Source organism: Lithobates pipiens, unplaced genomic scaffold (assembly GCF_037356315.1).
Source record: "Lithobates pipiens isolate NorthernLeopardFrog02 unplaced genomic scaffold, aLitPip1_a1.2 Scaffold_1, whole genome shotgun sequence".
Lineage (NCBI taxonomy): Eukaryota > Metazoa > Chordata > Amphibia > Anura > Ranidae > Lithobates > Lithobates pipiens.
This window is the reverse complement of record NW_027507685.1, coordinates 62,349,075-62,366,426: the sequence shown is the minus strand read 5'-3', so window position 1 is coordinate 62,366,426 and position 17,352 is coordinate 62,349,075. Positions and strand designations below refer to the sequence as shown.

General features: G+C 41.7%; 18 non-coding genes across 18 annotated transcripts; 7 read left to right on the top strand and 11 right to left on the bottom strand.

Moving 5' to 3' along the window:
* Window positions 1–361: 361 nt before the first annotated feature.
* TRNAR-UCG (transfer RNA arginine (anticodon UCG)) lies at window positions 362–434 on the bottom strand. Its single transcript has one exon. It is a non-coding gene; the product is annotated as a tRNA-Arg (tRNA).
* Window positions 435–1,432: 998 nt separating this feature from the next.
* TRNAR-UCG (transfer RNA arginine (anticodon UCG)) lies at window positions 1,433–1,505 on the bottom strand. Its single transcript has one exon. It is a non-coding gene; the product is annotated as a tRNA-Arg (tRNA).
* Window positions 1,506–2,502: 997 nt separating this feature from the next.
* Window positions 2,503–2,575, bottom strand: TRNAR-UCG (transfer RNA arginine (anticodon UCG)). Its single transcript has one exon. It is a non-coding gene; the product is annotated as a tRNA-Arg (tRNA).
* Window positions 2,576–2,847: 272 nt separating this feature from the next.
* Window positions 2,848–2,957, top strand: TRNAL-CAA (transfer RNA leucine (anticodon CAA)). Its single transcript has 2 exons — window positions 2,848–2,885; window positions 2,912–2,957. It is a non-coding gene; the product is annotated as a tRNA-Leu (tRNA).
* Window positions 2,958–4,988: 2,031 nt separating this feature from the next.
* On the top strand, window positions 4,989–5,098 carry TRNAL-CAA (transfer RNA leucine (anticodon CAA)). The gene is made up of 2 exons: window positions 4,989–5,026; window positions 5,053–5,098. It is a non-coding gene; the product is annotated as a tRNA-Leu (tRNA).
* Window positions 5,099–5,714: 616 nt separating this feature from the next.
* Window positions 5,715–5,787, bottom strand: TRNAR-UCG (transfer RNA arginine (anticodon UCG)). The gene has a single exon. It is a non-coding gene; the product is annotated as a tRNA-Arg (tRNA).
* Window positions 5,788–6,785: 998 nt separating this feature from the next.
* Window positions 6,786–6,858, bottom strand: TRNAR-UCU (transfer RNA arginine (anticodon UCU)). Its single transcript has one exon. It is a non-coding gene; the product is annotated as a tRNA-Arg (tRNA).
* A 272-nt stretch (window positions 6,859–7,130) lies between these two features.
* On the top strand, window positions 7,131–7,240 carry TRNAL-CAA (transfer RNA leucine (anticodon CAA)). Its single transcript has 2 exons — window positions 7,131–7,168; window positions 7,195–7,240. It is a non-coding gene; the product is annotated as a tRNA-Leu (tRNA).
* Window positions 7,241–8,927: 1,687 nt separating this feature from the next.
* Window positions 8,928–9,000, bottom strand: TRNAR-UCU (transfer RNA arginine (anticodon UCU)). Its single transcript has one exon. It is a non-coding gene; the product is annotated as a tRNA-Arg (tRNA).
* Window positions 9,001–9,272: 272 nt separating this feature from the next.
* TRNAL-CAA (transfer RNA leucine (anticodon CAA)) lies at window positions 9,273–9,382 on the top strand. The gene is made up of 2 exons: window positions 9,273–9,310; window positions 9,337–9,382. It is a non-coding gene; the product is annotated as a tRNA-Leu (tRNA).
* A 616-nt stretch (window positions 9,383–9,998) lies between these two features.
* Window positions 9,999–10,071, bottom strand: TRNAR-UCG (transfer RNA arginine (anticodon UCG)). Its single transcript has one exon. It is a non-coding gene; the product is annotated as a tRNA-Arg (tRNA).
* Window positions 10,072–11,414: 1,343 nt separating this feature from the next.
* TRNAL-CAA (transfer RNA leucine (anticodon CAA)) lies at window positions 11,415–11,524 on the top strand. The gene is made up of 2 exons: window positions 11,415–11,452; window positions 11,479–11,524. It is a non-coding gene; the product is annotated as a tRNA-Leu (tRNA).
* Window positions 11,525–12,140: 616 nt separating this feature from the next.
* TRNAR-UCG (transfer RNA arginine (anticodon UCG)) lies at window positions 12,141–12,213 on the bottom strand. The gene has a single exon. It is a non-coding gene; the product is annotated as a tRNA-Arg (tRNA).
* A 998-nt stretch (window positions 12,214–13,211) lies between these two features.
* Window positions 13,212–13,284, bottom strand: TRNAR-UCG (transfer RNA arginine (anticodon UCG)). The gene has a single exon. It is a non-coding gene; the product is annotated as a tRNA-Arg (tRNA).
* A 998-nt stretch (window positions 13,285–14,282) lies between these two features.
* Window positions 14,283–14,355, bottom strand: TRNAR-UCG (transfer RNA arginine (anticodon UCG)). Its single transcript has one exon. It is a non-coding gene; the product is annotated as a tRNA-Arg (tRNA).
* Window positions 14,356–15,698: 1,343 nt separating this feature from the next.
* On the top strand, window positions 15,699–15,808 carry TRNAL-CAA (transfer RNA leucine (anticodon CAA)). Its single transcript has 2 exons — window positions 15,699–15,736; window positions 15,763–15,808. It is a non-coding gene; the product is annotated as a tRNA-Leu (tRNA).
* A 616-nt stretch (window positions 15,809–16,424) lies between these two features.
* Window positions 16,425–16,497, bottom strand: TRNAR-UCG (transfer RNA arginine (anticodon UCG)). Its single transcript has one exon. It is a non-coding gene; the product is annotated as a tRNA-Arg (tRNA).
* A 272-nt stretch (window positions 16,498–16,769) lies between these two features.
* Window positions 16,770–16,879, top strand: TRNAL-CAA (transfer RNA leucine (anticodon CAA)). Its single transcript has 2 exons — window positions 16,770–16,807; window positions 16,834–16,879. It is a non-coding gene; the product is annotated as a tRNA-Leu (tRNA).
* The last annotated feature ends 473 nt before the right edge of the window (window positions 16,880–17,352 follow it).

The window sequence follows — 17,352 nt, the reverse complement described above, 5'->3', positions numbered from 1 at the left end:
AAAAAATATGGTTCTATACACTTTGAAATCCAGTAATACGCTGTTTCAACCTGCTCTGCACATACTCAGTTGCTCTCCCATTTTAGGCATATTTAAGTTATGACACCAGCCATTTGATGATTTGATAGTTTGGTTGAGAACACAAGCAAATGGGAAGTTATCAATCCCGGGATTCCAGGCATGTAACTGTGTTTTGAAACCCTTAAATCAATTGGTTTACTTCCACTTTATGATTTACTTCTGTTTGGAGGCTCTGGGCTTCAGCAAATTGGAAGCCTCCAGCAAGAAGCACGTTGTTATGGGTAAAGCAAGAATTTACGAGTGAAGGTCACAGGAAGGAACTGGAAAGCAGCATAGAAAACGACCACGAAGGGACTCGAACCCTCAACCTTCTGATCCGAAGTCAGACGCCTTATCCATTAGGCCACGCGGTCTGCCACAAGGACATGCTTCTGGTTTGTGGCGCCCGGATCAACCAAACACTCGAAGATCACCTGGGACATCTTCTACTTTTTTTGCTCAAGGAGATTTGGTAGAAAGGATCTGAAATGTATGACTTGGTGCAAGGTCATGCTTTAAGAAGTGCATTTGCAAAAGGGCCTAGGTTCAGAGTGTTCATACAGCTCCTTGACAATGGTAATAGATCAATAGAGTACCACGAGTAGATGATATTTCCAGAGGAAGCCAAAGTACCTCAACCTATCTTGTCAGGATGGCCGAGTGGTCTAAGGCGCAAGACTCAAGAGCTGTTTCTTCACATTGTGTGGGTGTTCTGGTCTCCAAATGGAGGTGTGGGTTCAAATCCCACTTCTGACAATCTGTTTACACATTTAGCTTGAACTACAATCACCACTCCCGCTGTGTTTTCATGCTACCATGTCACCGACAAAAAAACATGAAAAAAAATCCAAAAACTTTGCACATCCTACATAAAGGTCAAATTCTTGAGGAAAATCTGCTAGACCATGCTGTTAAATCTGTCATTTAAAGTGCAACTTTAGTCAGAAAAGTAAGTCCTGCTACATCTCTTCCGGTTGTCCCATTTTGCATATATACTCATGTAAAACATTAAAAAATATGCTTCTATACACTTTGAAATCAAGTAATACGCTGTTTCAACCTGCTCTGCACATACTCAGTTGCTCTCCCATTTTAGGCATATTTAAGTTATGACACCAGCCATTTGATGATTTGATAGTTTGGTTGAGAACACAAGCAAATGGGACAGTTATTAATCCCGGGATTCCAGGCATGTAACTGTGTTTTGAAACCCTTAAATCAATTGGTTTACTTCCACTTTATGATTTACTTCTGTTTGGAGGCTCTGGGCTTCAGCAAATTGGAAGCCTCCAGCAAGAAGCACGTTGTTATGGGTAAAGCAAGAATTTACGAGTGAAGGTCACAGGAAGGAACTGGAAAGCAGCATAGAAAACGACCACGAAGGGACTCGAACCCTCAATCTTCTGATCCGAAGTCAGACGCCTTATCCATTAGGCCACGCGGTCTGCCACAAGGACATGATTCTGGTTTGTGGCGCCCGGATCAACCAAACACTCGAAGATCACCTGGGACATCTTCTACTTTTTTTGCTCAAGGAGATTTGGTAGAAAGGATCTGAAATGTATGACTTGGTGCAAGGTCATGCTTTAAGAAGTGCATTTGCAAAAGGGCCTAGGTTCAGAGTGTTCATACAGCTCCTTGACAAGGGTAATAGATCAATAGAGTACCACGAGTAGATGATATTTCCAGAGGAAGCCAAAGTACCTCAATGTAACTTGTCAGGATGGCCGAGTGGTCTAAGGCGCCAGACTCAAGAGCTGTTTCTTCACATTGTGTGGGTGTTCTGGTCTCCAAATGGAGGCGTGGCTTCAAATCCAACTTCTGACAATCTGTTTACACATTTAGCTTGAACTACAATCACCACTCCCGCTGTGTTTTCATGCTACCATGTCACCGACAAAAAAACATGAAAAAAAATCCAAAAACTTTGCACATCCTACATAAAGATCAAATTCTTGAGGAAAATCTGCTAGACCATGCTGTTAAATCTGTCATTTAAAGTGCAACTTTAGTAGAAAAGTAAGTCCTGCTACATCTCTTCCGGTTGTCCCATTTTGCATATATACTCATGTAAAACATTAAAAAATATGGTTCTATACACTTTGAAATCCAGTAATACGCTGTTTCAACCTGCTCTGCACATACTCAGTTGCTCTCCCATTTTAGGCATATTTAAGTTATGACACCAGCCATTTGATGATTTGATAGTTTGGTTGAGAACACAAGCAAATGGGACAGTTATCAATCCCGGGATTCCAGGCATGTAACTGTGTTTTGAAACCCTTAAATCAATTGGTTTACTTCCACTTTATGATTTACTTCTGTTTGGAGGCTCTGGGCTTCAGCAAATTGGAAGCCTCCAGCAAGAAGCACGTTGTTATGGGTAAAGCAAGAATTTACGAGTGAAGGTCACAGGAAGGAAGTGGAAAGCAGCATAGAAAACGACCACGAAGGGACTCGAACCCTCAATCTTCTGATCCGAAGTCAGACGCCTTATCCATTAGGCCACGCGGTCTGCCACAAGGACATGATTCTGGTTTGTGGCGCCCGGATCAACCAAACACTCGAAGATCACCTGGGACATCTTCTACTTTTTTTGCTCAAGGAGATTTGGTAGAAAGGATCTGAAATGTATGACTTGGTGCAAGGTCATGCTTTAAGAAGTGCATTTGCAAAAGGGCCTAGGTTCAGAGTGTTCATACAGCTCCTTGACAATGGTAATAGATCAATAGAGTACCATGAGTAGATGATATTTCCAGAGGAAGCCATAGCACCTCAATATATCTTGTCAGGATGGCCGAGTGGTCTAAGGCGCCAGACTCAAGAGCTGTCTCTTCACATTGTGTGGGTGTTCTGGTCTCCAAATGGAGGCGTGGGTTCAAATCCCACTTCTGACAATCTGTTTACACATTTAGCTTGAACTACAATCACCACTCCCGCTGTGTTTTCATGCTACCATGTCACCGACAAAAAAACATGAAAAAAAATCCAAAAACTTTGCACATCCTACATAAAGATCAAATTCTTGAGGAAAATCTGCTAGACCATGCTGTTAAATCTGTCATTTAAAGTGCAACTTTAGTAGAAAAGTAAGTCCTGCTACATCTCTTCCGGTTGTCCCATTTTGCATATATACTCATGTAAAACATTAAAAAATATGGTTCTATGCACTTTGAAATCCAGTAATACGCTGTTTCAACCTGCTCTGCACATACTCAGTTGCTCTCCCATTTTAGGCATATTTAAGTTATGACACCAGCCATTTGATGATTTGATAGTTTGGTTGAGAACACAAGCAAATGGGACAGTTATCAATCCCGGGATTCCAGGCATGTAACTGTGTTTTGAAACCCTTAAATCAATTGGTTTACTTCCACTTTATGATTTACTTCTGTTTGGAGGCTCTGGGCTTCAGCAAATTGGAAGCCTCCAGCAAGAAGCACGTTGTTATGGGTAAAGCAAGAATTTACGAGTGAAGGTCACAGGAAGGAACTGGAAAGCAGCATAGAAAACAACCACGAAGGGACACGAACCCTCAATCTTCTGATCCGAAGTCAGACGACTTATCCATTAGGCCACACGGTCTGCCACAAGGACATGGTTCTGGTTTGTGGCGCCCGGATCAACCAAACACTCGAAGATCACCTGGGACATCTTCTACTTTTTTTGCTCAAGGAGATTTGGTAGAAAGGATCTGAAATGTATGACTTGGTGCAAGGTCATGCTTTAAGAAGTGCATTTGCAAAAGGTCCTAGGTTCAGAGTGTTCATACAGCTCCTTGACAATGGTAATTGATCAATAGAGTACCACGAGTAGATGATATTTCCAGAGGAAGCCATAGCACCTCAATGTATCTTGTCAGGATGGCCGAGTGGTCTAAAGCGCCAGACTCAAGAGCTGTTTCTTCACATTGTGTGGGTGTTCTGGTCTCCAAATGGAGGCGTGGGTTCAAATCCCACTTCTGACAATCTGTTTACACATTTAGCTTGAACTACAATCACCACTCCCGCTGTGTTTTCATGCTACCATGTCACCGACAAAAAAACATGAAAAAAAATCCAAAAACTTTGCACATCCTACATAAAGATCAAATTCTTGAGGAAAATCTGCTAGACCATGCTGTTAAATCTGTCATTTAAAGTGCAACTTTAGTCAGAAAAGTAAGTCCTGCTACATCTCTTCCGGTTGTCCCATTTTGCATATATACTCATGTAAAACATTAAAAAATTTGCTTCTATACACTTTGAAATCCAGTAATACGCTGTTTCAACCTGCTCTGAACATACTCAGTTGCTCTCCCATTTTTGGCATATTTAAGTTATGACACCAGCCATTTGATGATTTGATAGTTTGGTTGAGAACACAAGCAAATGGGACAGTTATCAATCCCGGGATTCCAGGGATGTAACTGTGTTTTGAAACCCTTAAATCAATTGGTTTACTTCCACTTTATGATTTACTTCTGTTTGGAGGCTCTGGGCTTCAGCAAATTGGAAGCCTCCAGCAAGAAGCACGTTGTTATGGCTAAAGCAAGAATTTACGAGTGAAGGTCACAGGAAGGAACTGGAAAGCAGCATAGAAAACGACCACGCAGGGACTCGAACCCTCAATCTTCTGATCTGAAGTCAGACGCCTTATCCATTAGGCCACGCGGTCTGCCACAAGGACATGACGCTGGTTTGTGGCGCCCGGATCAACCAAACACTCGAAGATCACCTGGGACATCTTCTACTTTTTTTGCTCAAGGAGATTTGGTAGAAAGGATCTGAAATGTATGACTTGGTGCAAGGTCATGCTTTAAGAAGTGCATTTGCAAAAGGGCCTAGGTTCAGAGTGTTCATACAGCTCCTTGACAAGGGTAATAGATCAATAGAGTACCACGAGTAGATGATATTTCCAGAGGAAGCCAAAGTACCTCAATGTATCTTGTCAGGATGGCCGAGTGGTCTAAGGCGCCAGACTCAAGGGCTGTTTCTTCACATTGTGTGGGTGTTCTGGTCTCCTAATGGAGGCGTGGGTTCAAATCCCACTTCTGACAATCTGTTTACACATTTAGCTTGAACTACAATCACCACTCCCGCTGTGTTTTCATGCTACCATGTCACCGACAAAAAAACATGAAAAAAAATCCAAAAACTTTGCACATCCTACATAAAGATCAAATTCTTGAGGAAAATCTGCTAGACCATGCTGTTAAATCTGTCATTTAAAGTGCAACTTTAGTCAGAAAAGTAAGTCCTGCTACATCTCTTCCGGTTGTCCCATTTTGCATATATACTCATGTAAAACATTAAAAAATATGCTTCTATACACTTTGAAATCCAGTAATACGCTGTTTCAACCTGCTCTGCACATACTCAGTTGCTCTCCCATTTTAGGCATATTTAAGTTATGACACCAGCCATTTGATGATTTGATAGTTTGGTTGAGAACACAAGCAAATGGGACAGTTATCAATCCCGGGATTCCATGCATGTAACTGTGTTTTGAAACCCTTAAATCAATTGGTTTACTTCCACTTTATGATTTACATCTGTTTGGAGGCTCTGGGCTTCAGCAAATTGGAAGCCTCCAGCAAGAAGCACGTTGTTATGGGTAAAGCAAGAATTTACGAGTGAAGGTCACAGGAAGGAACTGGAAAGCAGCATAGAAAACGACCACGAAGGGACTCGAACCCTCAATCTTCTGATCCGAAGTCAGACGCCTTATCCATTAGGCCACGCGGTCTGCCACAAGGACATGATTCTGGTTTGTGGCGCCCGGATCAACCAAACACTCGAAGATCACCTGGGACATCTTCTACTTTTTTTGCTCAAGGAGATTTGGTAGAAAGGATCTGAAATGTATGACTTGGTGCAAGGTCATGCTTTAAGAAGTGCATTTGCAAAAGGGCCTAGGTTCAGAGTGTTCATACAGCTCCTTGACAATGGTAATAGAACAATAGAGTACTACGAGTAGATTATATTTCCAGAGGAAGCCATAGGACCTCAATATATCTTGTCAGGATGGCCGAGTGGTCTAAGGCGCCAGTCTCACGAGCTGTTTCTTCACATTGTGTGGGTGTTCTGGTCTACAAATGGAGGCGTGGGTTCAAATCCCACTTCTGACAATCTGTTTACACATTTAGCTTGAACTACAATCACCACTCCCGCTGTGTTTTCATGCTACCATGTCACCGACAAAAAAACATGAAAAAAAATCCAAAAACTTTGCACATCCTACATAAAGATCAAATTCTTGAGGAAAATCTGCTAGACCATGCTGTTAAATCTGTCATTTAAAGTGCAACTTTAGTCAGAAAAGTAAGTCCTGCTACATCTCTTCCGGTTGTCACATTTTGCATATATACTCATGTAAAACATTAAAAAATATGCTTCTATACACTTTGAAATCCAGTAATACGCTGTTTCAACTTGCTCTGCACATACTCAGTTGCTCTCCCATTTTAGGCATATTTAAGTTATGACACCAGCCATTTGATGATTTGATAGTTTGGTTGAGAACACAAGCAAATGGGACAGTTATCAATCCCGGGATTCCAGGCATGTAACTGTGTTTTGAAACCCTTAAATCAATTGGTTTACTTCCACTTTATGATTTACTTCTGTTTGGAGGCTCTGGGCTTCAGGAAATTGGAAGCCTCCAGCAAGAAGCACGTTGTTATGGGTAAAGCAAGAATTTACGAGTGAAGGTCACAGGAAGGAACTGGAAAGCAGCATAGAAAACGACCACGAAGGGACTCGAACCCTCAATCTTCTGATCAGAAGTCAGACGCCTTATCCATTAGGCCACGCGGGCTGCCACAAGGACATGATTCTGGTTTGTGGCGCCCGGATCAACCAAACACTCGAAGATCACTTGGGACATCTTCTACTTTTTTTGCTCAAGGAGATTTGGTAGAAAGGATCTGAAATGTATGACTTGGTGCAAGGTCATGCTTTAAGAAGTGCATTTGCAAAAGGGCCTAGGTTCAGAGTGTTCATACAGCTCCTTGACAATGGTAATAGATCAATAGAGTACCACGAGTAGATGATATTTCCAGAGGAATCCAAAGTACCTCAATGTATCTTGTCAGGATGGCCGAGTGGTCTAAGGCGCCAGACTCAAGGGCTGTTTCTTCACATTGTGTGGGTGTTCTGGTCTCCAAATGGAGGCGTGGGTTCAAATCCCACTTCTGACAATCTGTTTACACATTTAGCTTGAACTACAATCACCACTCCCGCTGTGTTTTCATGCTACCATGTCACCGACAAAAAAACAGGAAAAAAAATCCAAAAACTTTGCACATCCTACATAAAGATCAAATTCTTGAGGAAAATCTGCTAGACCATGCTGTTAAATCTGTCATTTAAAGTGCAACTTTAGTCAGAAAAGTAAGTCCTGCTACATCTCTTCCGGTTGTCACATTTTGCATATATACTCATGTAAAACATTAAAAAATATGCTTCTATACACTTTGAAATCCAGTAATACGCTGTTTCAACCTGCTCTGCACATACTCAGTTGCTCTCCCATTTTAGGCATATTTAAGTTATGACACCAGCCATTTGATGATTTGATAGTTTGGTTGAGAACACAAGCAAATGGGACAGTTATCAATCCCGGGATTCCATGCATGTAACTGTGTTTTGAAACCCTTAAATCAATTGGTTTACTTCCACTTTATGATTTACTTCTGTTTGGAGGCTCTGGGCTTCAGCAAATTGGAAGCCTCCAGCAAGAAGCACGTTGTTATGGCTAAAGCAAGAATTTACGAGTGAAGGTCACAGGAAGGAACTGGAAAGCAGCATAGAAAACGACCACAAAGGGACTCGAACCCTCAATCTTCTGATCCGAAGTCAGACGCCTTATCCATTAGGCCACGCGGTCTGCCACAAGGACATGATTCTGGTTTGTGGCGCCCGGATCAACCAAACACTCGAAGATCACCTGGGACATCTTCTACTTTTTTTGCTCAAGGAGATTGGGTAGAAAGGATCTGAAATGTATGACTTGGTGCAAGGTCATGCTTTAAGAAGTGCATTTGCAAAATGGCCTAGGTTCAGAGTGTTCATACAGCTCCTTGACAATGGTAATAGAACAATAGAGTACTACGAGTAGATTATATTTCCAGAGGAAGCCATAGGACCTCAATATATCTTGTCAGGATGGCCGAGTGGTCTAAGGCGCCAGTCTCACGAGCTGTTTCTTCACATTGTGTGGGTGTTCTGGTCTACAAATGGAGGCGTGGGTTCAAATCCCACTTCTGACAATCTGTTTACACATTTAGCTTGAACTACAATCACCACTCCCGCTGTGTTTTCATGCTACCATGTCACCGACAAAAAAACATGAAAAAAAATCCAAAAACTTTGCACATCCTACATAAAGATCAAATTCTTGAGGAAAATCTGCTAGACCATGCTGTTAAATCTGTCATTTAAAGTGCAACTTTAGTCAGAAAAGTAAGTCCTGCTACATCTCTTCCGGTTGTCACATTTTGCATATATACTCATGTAAAACATTAAAAAATATGCTTCTATACACTTTGAAATCCAGTAATACGCTGTTTCAACTTGCTCTGCACATACTCAGTTGCTCTCCCATTTTAGGCATATTTAAGTTATGACACCAGCCATTTGATGATTTGATAGTTTGGTTGAGAACACAAGCAAATGGGACAGTTATCAATCCCGGGATTCCAGGCATGTAACTGTGTTTTGAAACCCTTAAATCAATTGGTTTACTTCCACTTTATGATTTACTTCTGTTTGGAGGCTCTGGGCTTCAGCAAATTGGAAGCCTCCAGCAAGAAGCACGTTGTTATGGGTAAAGCAAGAATTTACGAGTGAAGGTCACAGGAAGGAACTGGAAAGCAGCATAGAAAACGACCACGAAGGGACTCAAACCCTCAATCTTCTGATCAGAAGTCAGACGCCTTATCCATTAGGCCACGCGGTCTGCCACAAGGACATGACTCTGGTTTGTGGCGCCCGGATCAACCAAACACTCGAAGATCACTTGGGACATCTTCTACTTTTTTTGCTCAAGGAGATTTGGTAGAAAGGATCTGAAATGTATGACTTGGTGCAAGGTCATGCTTTAAGAAGTGCATTTGCAAAAGGGCCTAGGTTCAGAGTGTTCATACAGCTCCTTGACAATGGTAATAGATCAATAGAGTACCACGAGTAGATGATATTTCCAGAGGAATCCAAAGTACCTCAATGTATCTTGTCAGGATGGCCGAGTGGTCTAAGGCGCCAGACTCAAGGGCTGTTTCTTCACATTGTGTGGGTGTTCTGGTCTCCAAATGGAGGCGTGGGTTCAAATCCCACTTCTGACAATCTGTTTACACATTTAGCTTGAACTACAATCACCACTCCCGCTGTGTTTTCATGCTACCATGTCACCGACAAAAAAACAGGAAAAAAAATCCAAAAACTTTGCACATCCTACATAAAGATCAAATTCTTGAGGAAAATCTGCTAGACCATGCTGTTAAATCTGTCATTTAAAGTGCAACTTTAGTCAGAAAAGTAAGTCCTGCTACATCTCTTCCGGTTGTCACATTTTGCATATATACTCATGTAAAACATTAAAAAATATGCTTCTATACACTTTGAAATCCAGTAATACGCTGTTTCAACCTGCTCTGCACATACTCAGTTGCTCTCCCATTTTAGGCATATTTAAGTTATGACACCAGCCATTTGATGATTTGATAGTTTGGTTGAGAACACAAGCAAATGGGACAGTTATCAATCCCGGGATTCCATGCATGTAACTGTGTTTTGAAACCCTTAAATCAATTGGTTTACTTCCACTTTATGATTTACTTCTGTTTGGAGGCTCTGGGCTTCAGCAAATTGGAAGCCTCCAGCAAGAAGCACGTTGTTATGGCTAAAGCAAGAATTTACGAGTGAAGGTCACAGGAAGGAACTGGAAAGCAGCATAGAAAACGACCACGAAGGGACTCGAACCCTCAATCTTCTGATCCGAAGTCAGACGCCTTATCCATTAGGCCACGCGGTCTGCCACAAGGACATGATTCTGGTTTGTGGCGCCCGGATCAACCAAACACTCGAAGATCACCTGGGACATCTTCTACTTTTTTTGCTCAAGGAGATTGGGTAGAAAGGATCTGAAATGTATGACTTGGTGCAAGGTCATGCTTTAAGAAGTGCATTTGCAAAATGGCCTAGGTTCAGAGTGTTCATACAGCTCCTTGACAATGGTAATAGATCAATAGAGTACCACGAGTAGATGATATTTCCAGAGGAAGCCATAGCACCTCAATATATCTTGTCAGGATGGCCGAGTGGTCTAAGGCGCCAGACTCAAGAGCTGTTTCTTCACATTGTGTGGGTGTTCTGGTCTCCAAATGGAGGCGTGGGTTCAAATCTCACTTCTGACAATCTGTTTACACATTTAGCTTGAACTACAATCACCACTCCCGCTGTGTTTTCATGCTACCATGTCACCGACAAAAAAACATGAAAAAAAATCCAAAAACTTTGCACATCCTACATAAAGATCAAATTCTTGAGGAAAATCTGCTAGACCATGCTGTTAAATCTGTCATTTAAAGTGCAACTTTAGTCAGAAAAGTAAGTCCTGCTACATCTCTTCCGGTTGTCACATTTTGCATATATACTCATGTAAAACATTAAAAAATATGCTTCTATACACTTTGAAATCCAGTAATACGCTGTTTCAACCTGCTCTGCACATACTCAGTTGCTCTCCCATTTTAGGCATATTTAAGTTATGACACCAGCCATTTGATGATTTGATAGTTTGGTTGAGAACACAAGCAAATGGGACAGTTATCAATCCCGGGATTCCATGCATGTAACTGTGTTTTGAAACCCTTAAATCAATTGGTTTACTTCCACTTTATGATTTACTTCTGTTTGGAGGCTCTGGGCTTCAGCAAATTGGAAGCCTCCAGCAAGAAGCACGTTGTTATGGCTAAAGCAAGAATTTACGAGTGAAGGTCACAGGAAGGAACTGGAAAGCAGCATAGAAAACGACCACGAAGGGACTCGAACCCTCAATCTTCTGATCCGAAGTCAGATGCCTTATCCATTAGGCCACGCGGTCTGCCACAAGGACATGATTCTGGTTTGTGGCGCCCGGATCAACCAAACACTCGAAGATCACCTGGGACATCTTCTACTTTTTTTGCTCAAGGAGATTGGGTAGAAAGGATCTGAAATGTATGACTTGGTGCAAGGTCATGCTTTAAGAAGTGCATTTGCAAAATGGCCTAGGTTCAGAGTGTTCATACAGCTCCTTGACAATGGTAATAGATCAATAGAGTACCACGAGTAGATGATATTTCCAGAGGAAGCCATAGCACCTCAATATATCTTGTCAGGATGGCCGAGTGGTCTAAGGCGCCAGACTCAAGAGCTGTTTCTTCACATTGTGTGGGTGTTCTGGTCTCCAAATGGAGGCGTGGGTTCAAATCCCACTTCTGACAATCTGTTTACACATTTAGCTTGAACTACAATCACCACTCCCGCTGTGTTTTCATGCTACCATGTCACCGACAAAAAAACATGAAAAAAAATCCAAAAACTTTGCACATCCTACATAAAGATCAAATTCTTGAGGAAAATCTGCTAGACCATGCTGTTAAATCTGTCATTTAAAGTGCAACTTTAGTCAGAAAAGTAAGTCCTGCTACATCTCTTCCGGTTGTCACATTTTGCATATATACTCATGTAAAACATTAAAAAATATGCTTCTATACACTTTGAAATCCAGTAATACGCTGTTTCAACCTGCTCTGCACATACTCAGTTGCTCTCCCATTTTAGGCATATTTAAGTTATGACACCAGCCATTTGATGATTTGATAGTTTGGTTGAGAACACAAGCAAATGGGACAGTTATCAATCCCGGGATTCCATGCATGTAACTGTGTTTTGAAACCCTTAAATCAATTGGTTTACTTCCACTTTATGATTTACTTCTGTTTGGAGGCTCTGGGCTTCAGCAAATTGGAAGCCTCCAGCAAGAAGCACGTTGTTATGGCTAAAGCAAGAATTTACGAGTGAAGGTCACAGGAAGGAACTGGAAAGCAGCATAGAAAACGACCACGAAGGGACTCGAACCCTCAATCTTCTGATCCGAAGTCAGACGCCTTATCCATTAGGCCACGCGGTCTGCCACAAGGACATGATTCTGGTTTGTGGCGCCCGGATCAACCAAACACTCGAAGATCACCTGGGACATCTTCTACTTTTTTTGCTCAAGGAGATTGGGTAGAAAGGATCTGAAATGTATGACTTGGTGCAAGGTCATGCTTTAAGAAGTGCATTTGCAAAATGGCCTAGGTTCAGAGTGTTCATACAGCTCCTTGACAATGGTAATAGATCAATAGAGTACCACGAGTAGATGATATTTCCAGAGGAAGCCATAGCACCTCAATATATCTTGTCAGGATGGCCGAGTGGTCTAAGGCGCCAGACTCAAGAGCTGTTTCTTCACATTGTGTGGGTGTTCTGGTCTCCAAATGGAGGCGTGGGTTCAAATCTCACTTCTGACAATCTGTTTACACATTTAGCTTGAACTACAATCACCACTCCCGCTGTGTTTTCATGCTACCATGTCACCGACAAAAAAACATGAAAAAAAATCCAAAAACTTTGCACATCCTACATAAAGATCAAATTCTTGAGGAAAATCTGCTAGACCATGCTGTTAAATCTGTCATTTAAAGTGCAACTTTAGTCAGAAAAGTAAGTCCTGCTACATCTCTTCCGGTTGTCACATTTTGCATATATACTCATGTAAAACATTAAAAAATATGCTTCTATACACTTTGAAATCCAGTAATACGCTGTTTCAACCTGCTCTGCACATACTCAGTTGCTCTCCCATATTAGGCATATTTAAGTTATGACACCAGCCATTTGATGATTTGATAGTTTGGTTGAGAACACAAGCAAATGGGACAGTTATCAATCCCGGGATTCCATGCATGTAACTGTGTTTTGAAACCCTTAAATCAATTGGTTTACTTCCACTTTATGATTTACTTCTGTTTGGAGGCTCTGGGCTTCAGCAAATTGGAAGCCTCCAGCAAGAAGCACGTTGTTATGGGTAAAGCAAGAATTTACGAGTGAAGGTCACAGGAAGGAACTGGAAAGCAGCATAGAAAACGACCACGAAGGGACTCGAACCCTCAATCTTCTGATCCGAAGTCAGACGCCTTATCCATTAGGCCACGCGGTCTGCCACAAGGACATGATTCTGGTTTGTGGCGCCCGGATCAACCAAACACTCGAAGATCACCTGGGACATCTTCTACTTTTTTTGCTCAAGGAGATTTGGTAGAAAGGATCTGAAATGTATGACTTGGTGCAAGGTCATGCTTTAAGAAGTGCATTTGCAAAAGGGCCTAGGTTCAGAGTGTTCATACAGCTCCTTGACAATGGTAATAGATCAATAGAGTACTACGAGTAGATGATATTTCCAGAGGAAGCCATAGCACCTCAATATATCTTGTCAGGATGGCGGAGTGGTCTAAGGCTCCAGACTCAAGGGCTGTTTCTTCACATTGTGTGGGTGTTCTGGTCTCCAAATGGAGGTGTGGGTTCAAATCCCACTTCTGACAATCTGTTTACACATTTAGCTTGAACTACAATCACCACTCCCGCTGTGTTTTCATGCTACCATGTCACCGACAAAAAAACATGAAAAAAAATCCAAAAACTTTGCACATCCTACATAAAGATCAAATTCTTGAGGAAAATCTGCTAGACCATGCTGTTAAATCTCTCATTTAAAGTGCAACTTTAGTCAGAAAAGTAAGTCCTGCTACATCTCTTCCGGTTGTCCCATTTTGCATATATACTCATGTAAAACATTAAAAAATATGCTTCTATACACTTTGAAATCCAGTAATACGCTGTTTCAACCTGCTCTGCACATACTCAGTTGCTCTCCCATTTTAGGCATATTTAAGTTATGACACCAGCCATTTGATGATTTGATAGTTTGGTTGAGAACACAAGCAAATGGGACAGTTATCAATCTCGGGATTCCATGCATGTAACTGTGTTTTGAAACCCTTAAATCAATTGGTTTACTTCCACTTTATGATTTACTTCTGTTTGGAGGCTCTGGGCTTCAGCAAATTGGAAGCCTCCAGCAAGAAGCACGTTGTTATGGCTAAAGCAAGAATTTACGAGTGAAGGTCACAGGAAGGAACTGGAAAGCAGCATAGAAAACGACCACGAAGGGACTCGAACCCTCAATCTTCTGATCCGAAGTCAGACGCCTTATCCATTAGGCCACGCGGTCTGCCACAAGGACATGATTCTGGTTTGTGGCGCCCGGATCAACCAAACACTCGAAGATCACCTGGGACATCTTCTACTTTTTTTGCTCAAGGAGATTTGGTAGAAAGGATCTGAAATGTATGACTTGGTGCAAGGTCATGCTTTAAGAAGTGCATTTGCAAAAGGGCCTAGGTTCAGAGTGTTCATACAGCTCCTTGACAATGGTAATAGATCAATAGAGTACTACGAGTAGATGATATTTCCAGAGGAAGCCATAGCACCTCAATATATCTTGTTAGGATGGCCGAGTGGTCTAAGGCGCCAGACTCAAGAGCTGTTTCTTCACATTGTGTGTGTGTTCTGGTCTCCAAATGGAGGCGTGGGTTCAAATCCCACTTCTGACAATCTGTTTACACATTTAGCTTGAACTACAATCACCACTCCCGCTGTGTTTTCATGCTACCATGTCACCGACAAAAAAACATGAAAAAAAATCCAAAAACTTTGCACATCCTACATAAAGATCAAATTCTTGAGGAAAATCTGCTAGACCATGCTGTTAAATCTCTCATTTAAAGTGCAACTTTAGTCAGAAAAGTAAGTCCTGCTACATCTCTTCCGGTTGTCCCATTTTGCATATATACTCATGTAAAACATTAAAAAATATGTTTCTATACACTTTGAAATCCAGTAATACGCTGTTTCAACCTGCTCTGCACATACTCAGTTGCTCTCCCATTTTAGGCATATTTAAGTTATGACACCAGCCATTTGATGATTTGATAGTTTGGTTGAGAACACAAGCAAATGGGACAGTTATCAATCCCGGGATTCCAGGCATGTAACTGTGTTTTGAAACCCTTAAATCAATTGGTTTACTTCCACTTTATGATTTACTTCTGTTTGGAGGCTCTGGGCTTCAGCAAATTGGAAGCCTCCAGCAAGAAGCACGTTGTTATGGCTAAAGCAAGAATTTACAAGTGAAGGTCACAGGAAGGAACTGGAAAGCAGCATAGAAAACGACCACGTAGGGACTCGAACCCTCAATCTTCTGATCCGAAGTCAGACGCCTTATCCATTAGGCCACGCGGTCTGCCACAAGGACATGATTCTGGTTTGTGGCGCCCGGATCAACCAAACACTCGAAGATCACCTGGGACATCTTCTACTTTTTTTGCTCAAGGAGATTGGGTAGAAAGGATCTGAAATGTATGACTTGGTGCAAGGTCATGCTTTAAGAAGTGCATTTGCAAAATGGCCTAGGTTCAGAGTGTTCATACAGCTCCTTGACAATGGTAATAGATCAATAGAGTACCACGAGTAGATGATATTTCCAGAGGAAGCCATAGCACCTCAATATATCTTGTCAGGATGGCCGAGTGGTCTAAGGCGCCAGACTCAAGAGCTGTTTCTTCACATTCTGTGGGTGTTCTGGTCTCCAAATGGAGGCGTGGGTTCAAATCCCACTTCTGACAATCTGTTTACATATTTAGCTTGAACTACAATCACCACTCCCGCTGTGTTTTCATGCTACCATGTCACCGACAAAAAAACATGAAAAAAAATCCAAAAACTTTGCACATCCTACATAAAGATCAAATTCTTGAGGAAAATCTGCTAGACCATGCTGTTAAATCTCTCATTTAAAGTGCAACTTTAGTCAGAAAAGTAAGTCCTGCTACATCTCTTCCGGTTGTCCCATTTTGCATATATACTCATGTAAAACATTTAAAAATATGGTTCTATACACTTTGAAATCCAGTAATACGCTGTTTCAACCTGCTCTGCACATACTCAGTTGCTCTCCCATTTTAGGCATATTTAAGTTATGACACCAGCCATTTGATGATTTGATAGTTTGGTTGAGAACACAAGCAAATGGGACAGTTATCAATCCCGGGATTCCATGCATGTAACTGTGTTTTGAAACCCTTAAATCAATTGGTTTACTTCCACTTTATGATTTATTTCTGTTTGGAGGCTCTGGGCTTCAGCAAATTGGAAGCCTCCAGCAAGAAGCACGTTGTTATGGCTAAAGCAAGAATTTACGAGTGAAGGTCACAGGAAGGAACTGGAAAGCAGCATAGAAAACGACCACGAAGGGACTCGAACCCTCAATCTTCTGATCCGAAGTCAGACGCCTTATCCATTAGGCCACGCGGTCTGCCACAAGGACATGATTCTGGTTTGTGGCGCCCGGATCAACCAAACACTCGAAGATCACCTGGGACATCTTCTACTTTTTTTGCTCAAGGAGATTTGGTAGAAAGGATCTGAAATGTATGACTTGGTGCAAGGTCATGCTTGAAGAAGTGCATTTGCAAAAGGGCCTAGGTTCAGAGTGTTCATACAGCTCCTTGACAATGGTAATAGATCAATAGAGTACTACGAGTAGATGATATTTCCAGAGGAAGCCATAGCACCTCAATATATCTGGTCAGGATGGCCGAGTGGTCTAAGGCGCCAGACTCAAGAGCTGTTTCTTCACATTGTGTGGGTGTTCTGGTCTCCAAATGGAGGCGTGGGTTCAAATCCCACTTCTGACAATCTGTTTACACATTTAGCTTGAACTACAATCACCACTCCCGCTGTGTTTTCATGCTACCATGTCACCGACAAAAAAACATGAAAAAAAATCCAAAAACTTTGCACATCCTACATAAAGATCAAATTCTTGAGGAAAATCTGCTAGACCATGCTGTTAAATCTGTCATTTAAAGTGCAACTTTAGTAGAAAAGTAAGTCCTGCTACATCTCTTCCGGTTGTCCGATTTTGCATATATACTCATGTAAAACATTAAAAAATATGGTTCTATACACTTTGAAATCCAGTAATACGCTGTTTCAACCTGCTCTGCACATACTCAGTTGCTCTCCCATTTTGGGGAAATATTTAAGTTATGACACCAGCCATTTGATGATTTGATAGTTTGGTTGAGAACACAAGCAAATGGGACAGTTATCAATCCCGGGATTCCAGGCATGTAACTGTGTTTTGAAACCCTTAAATCAATTGGTT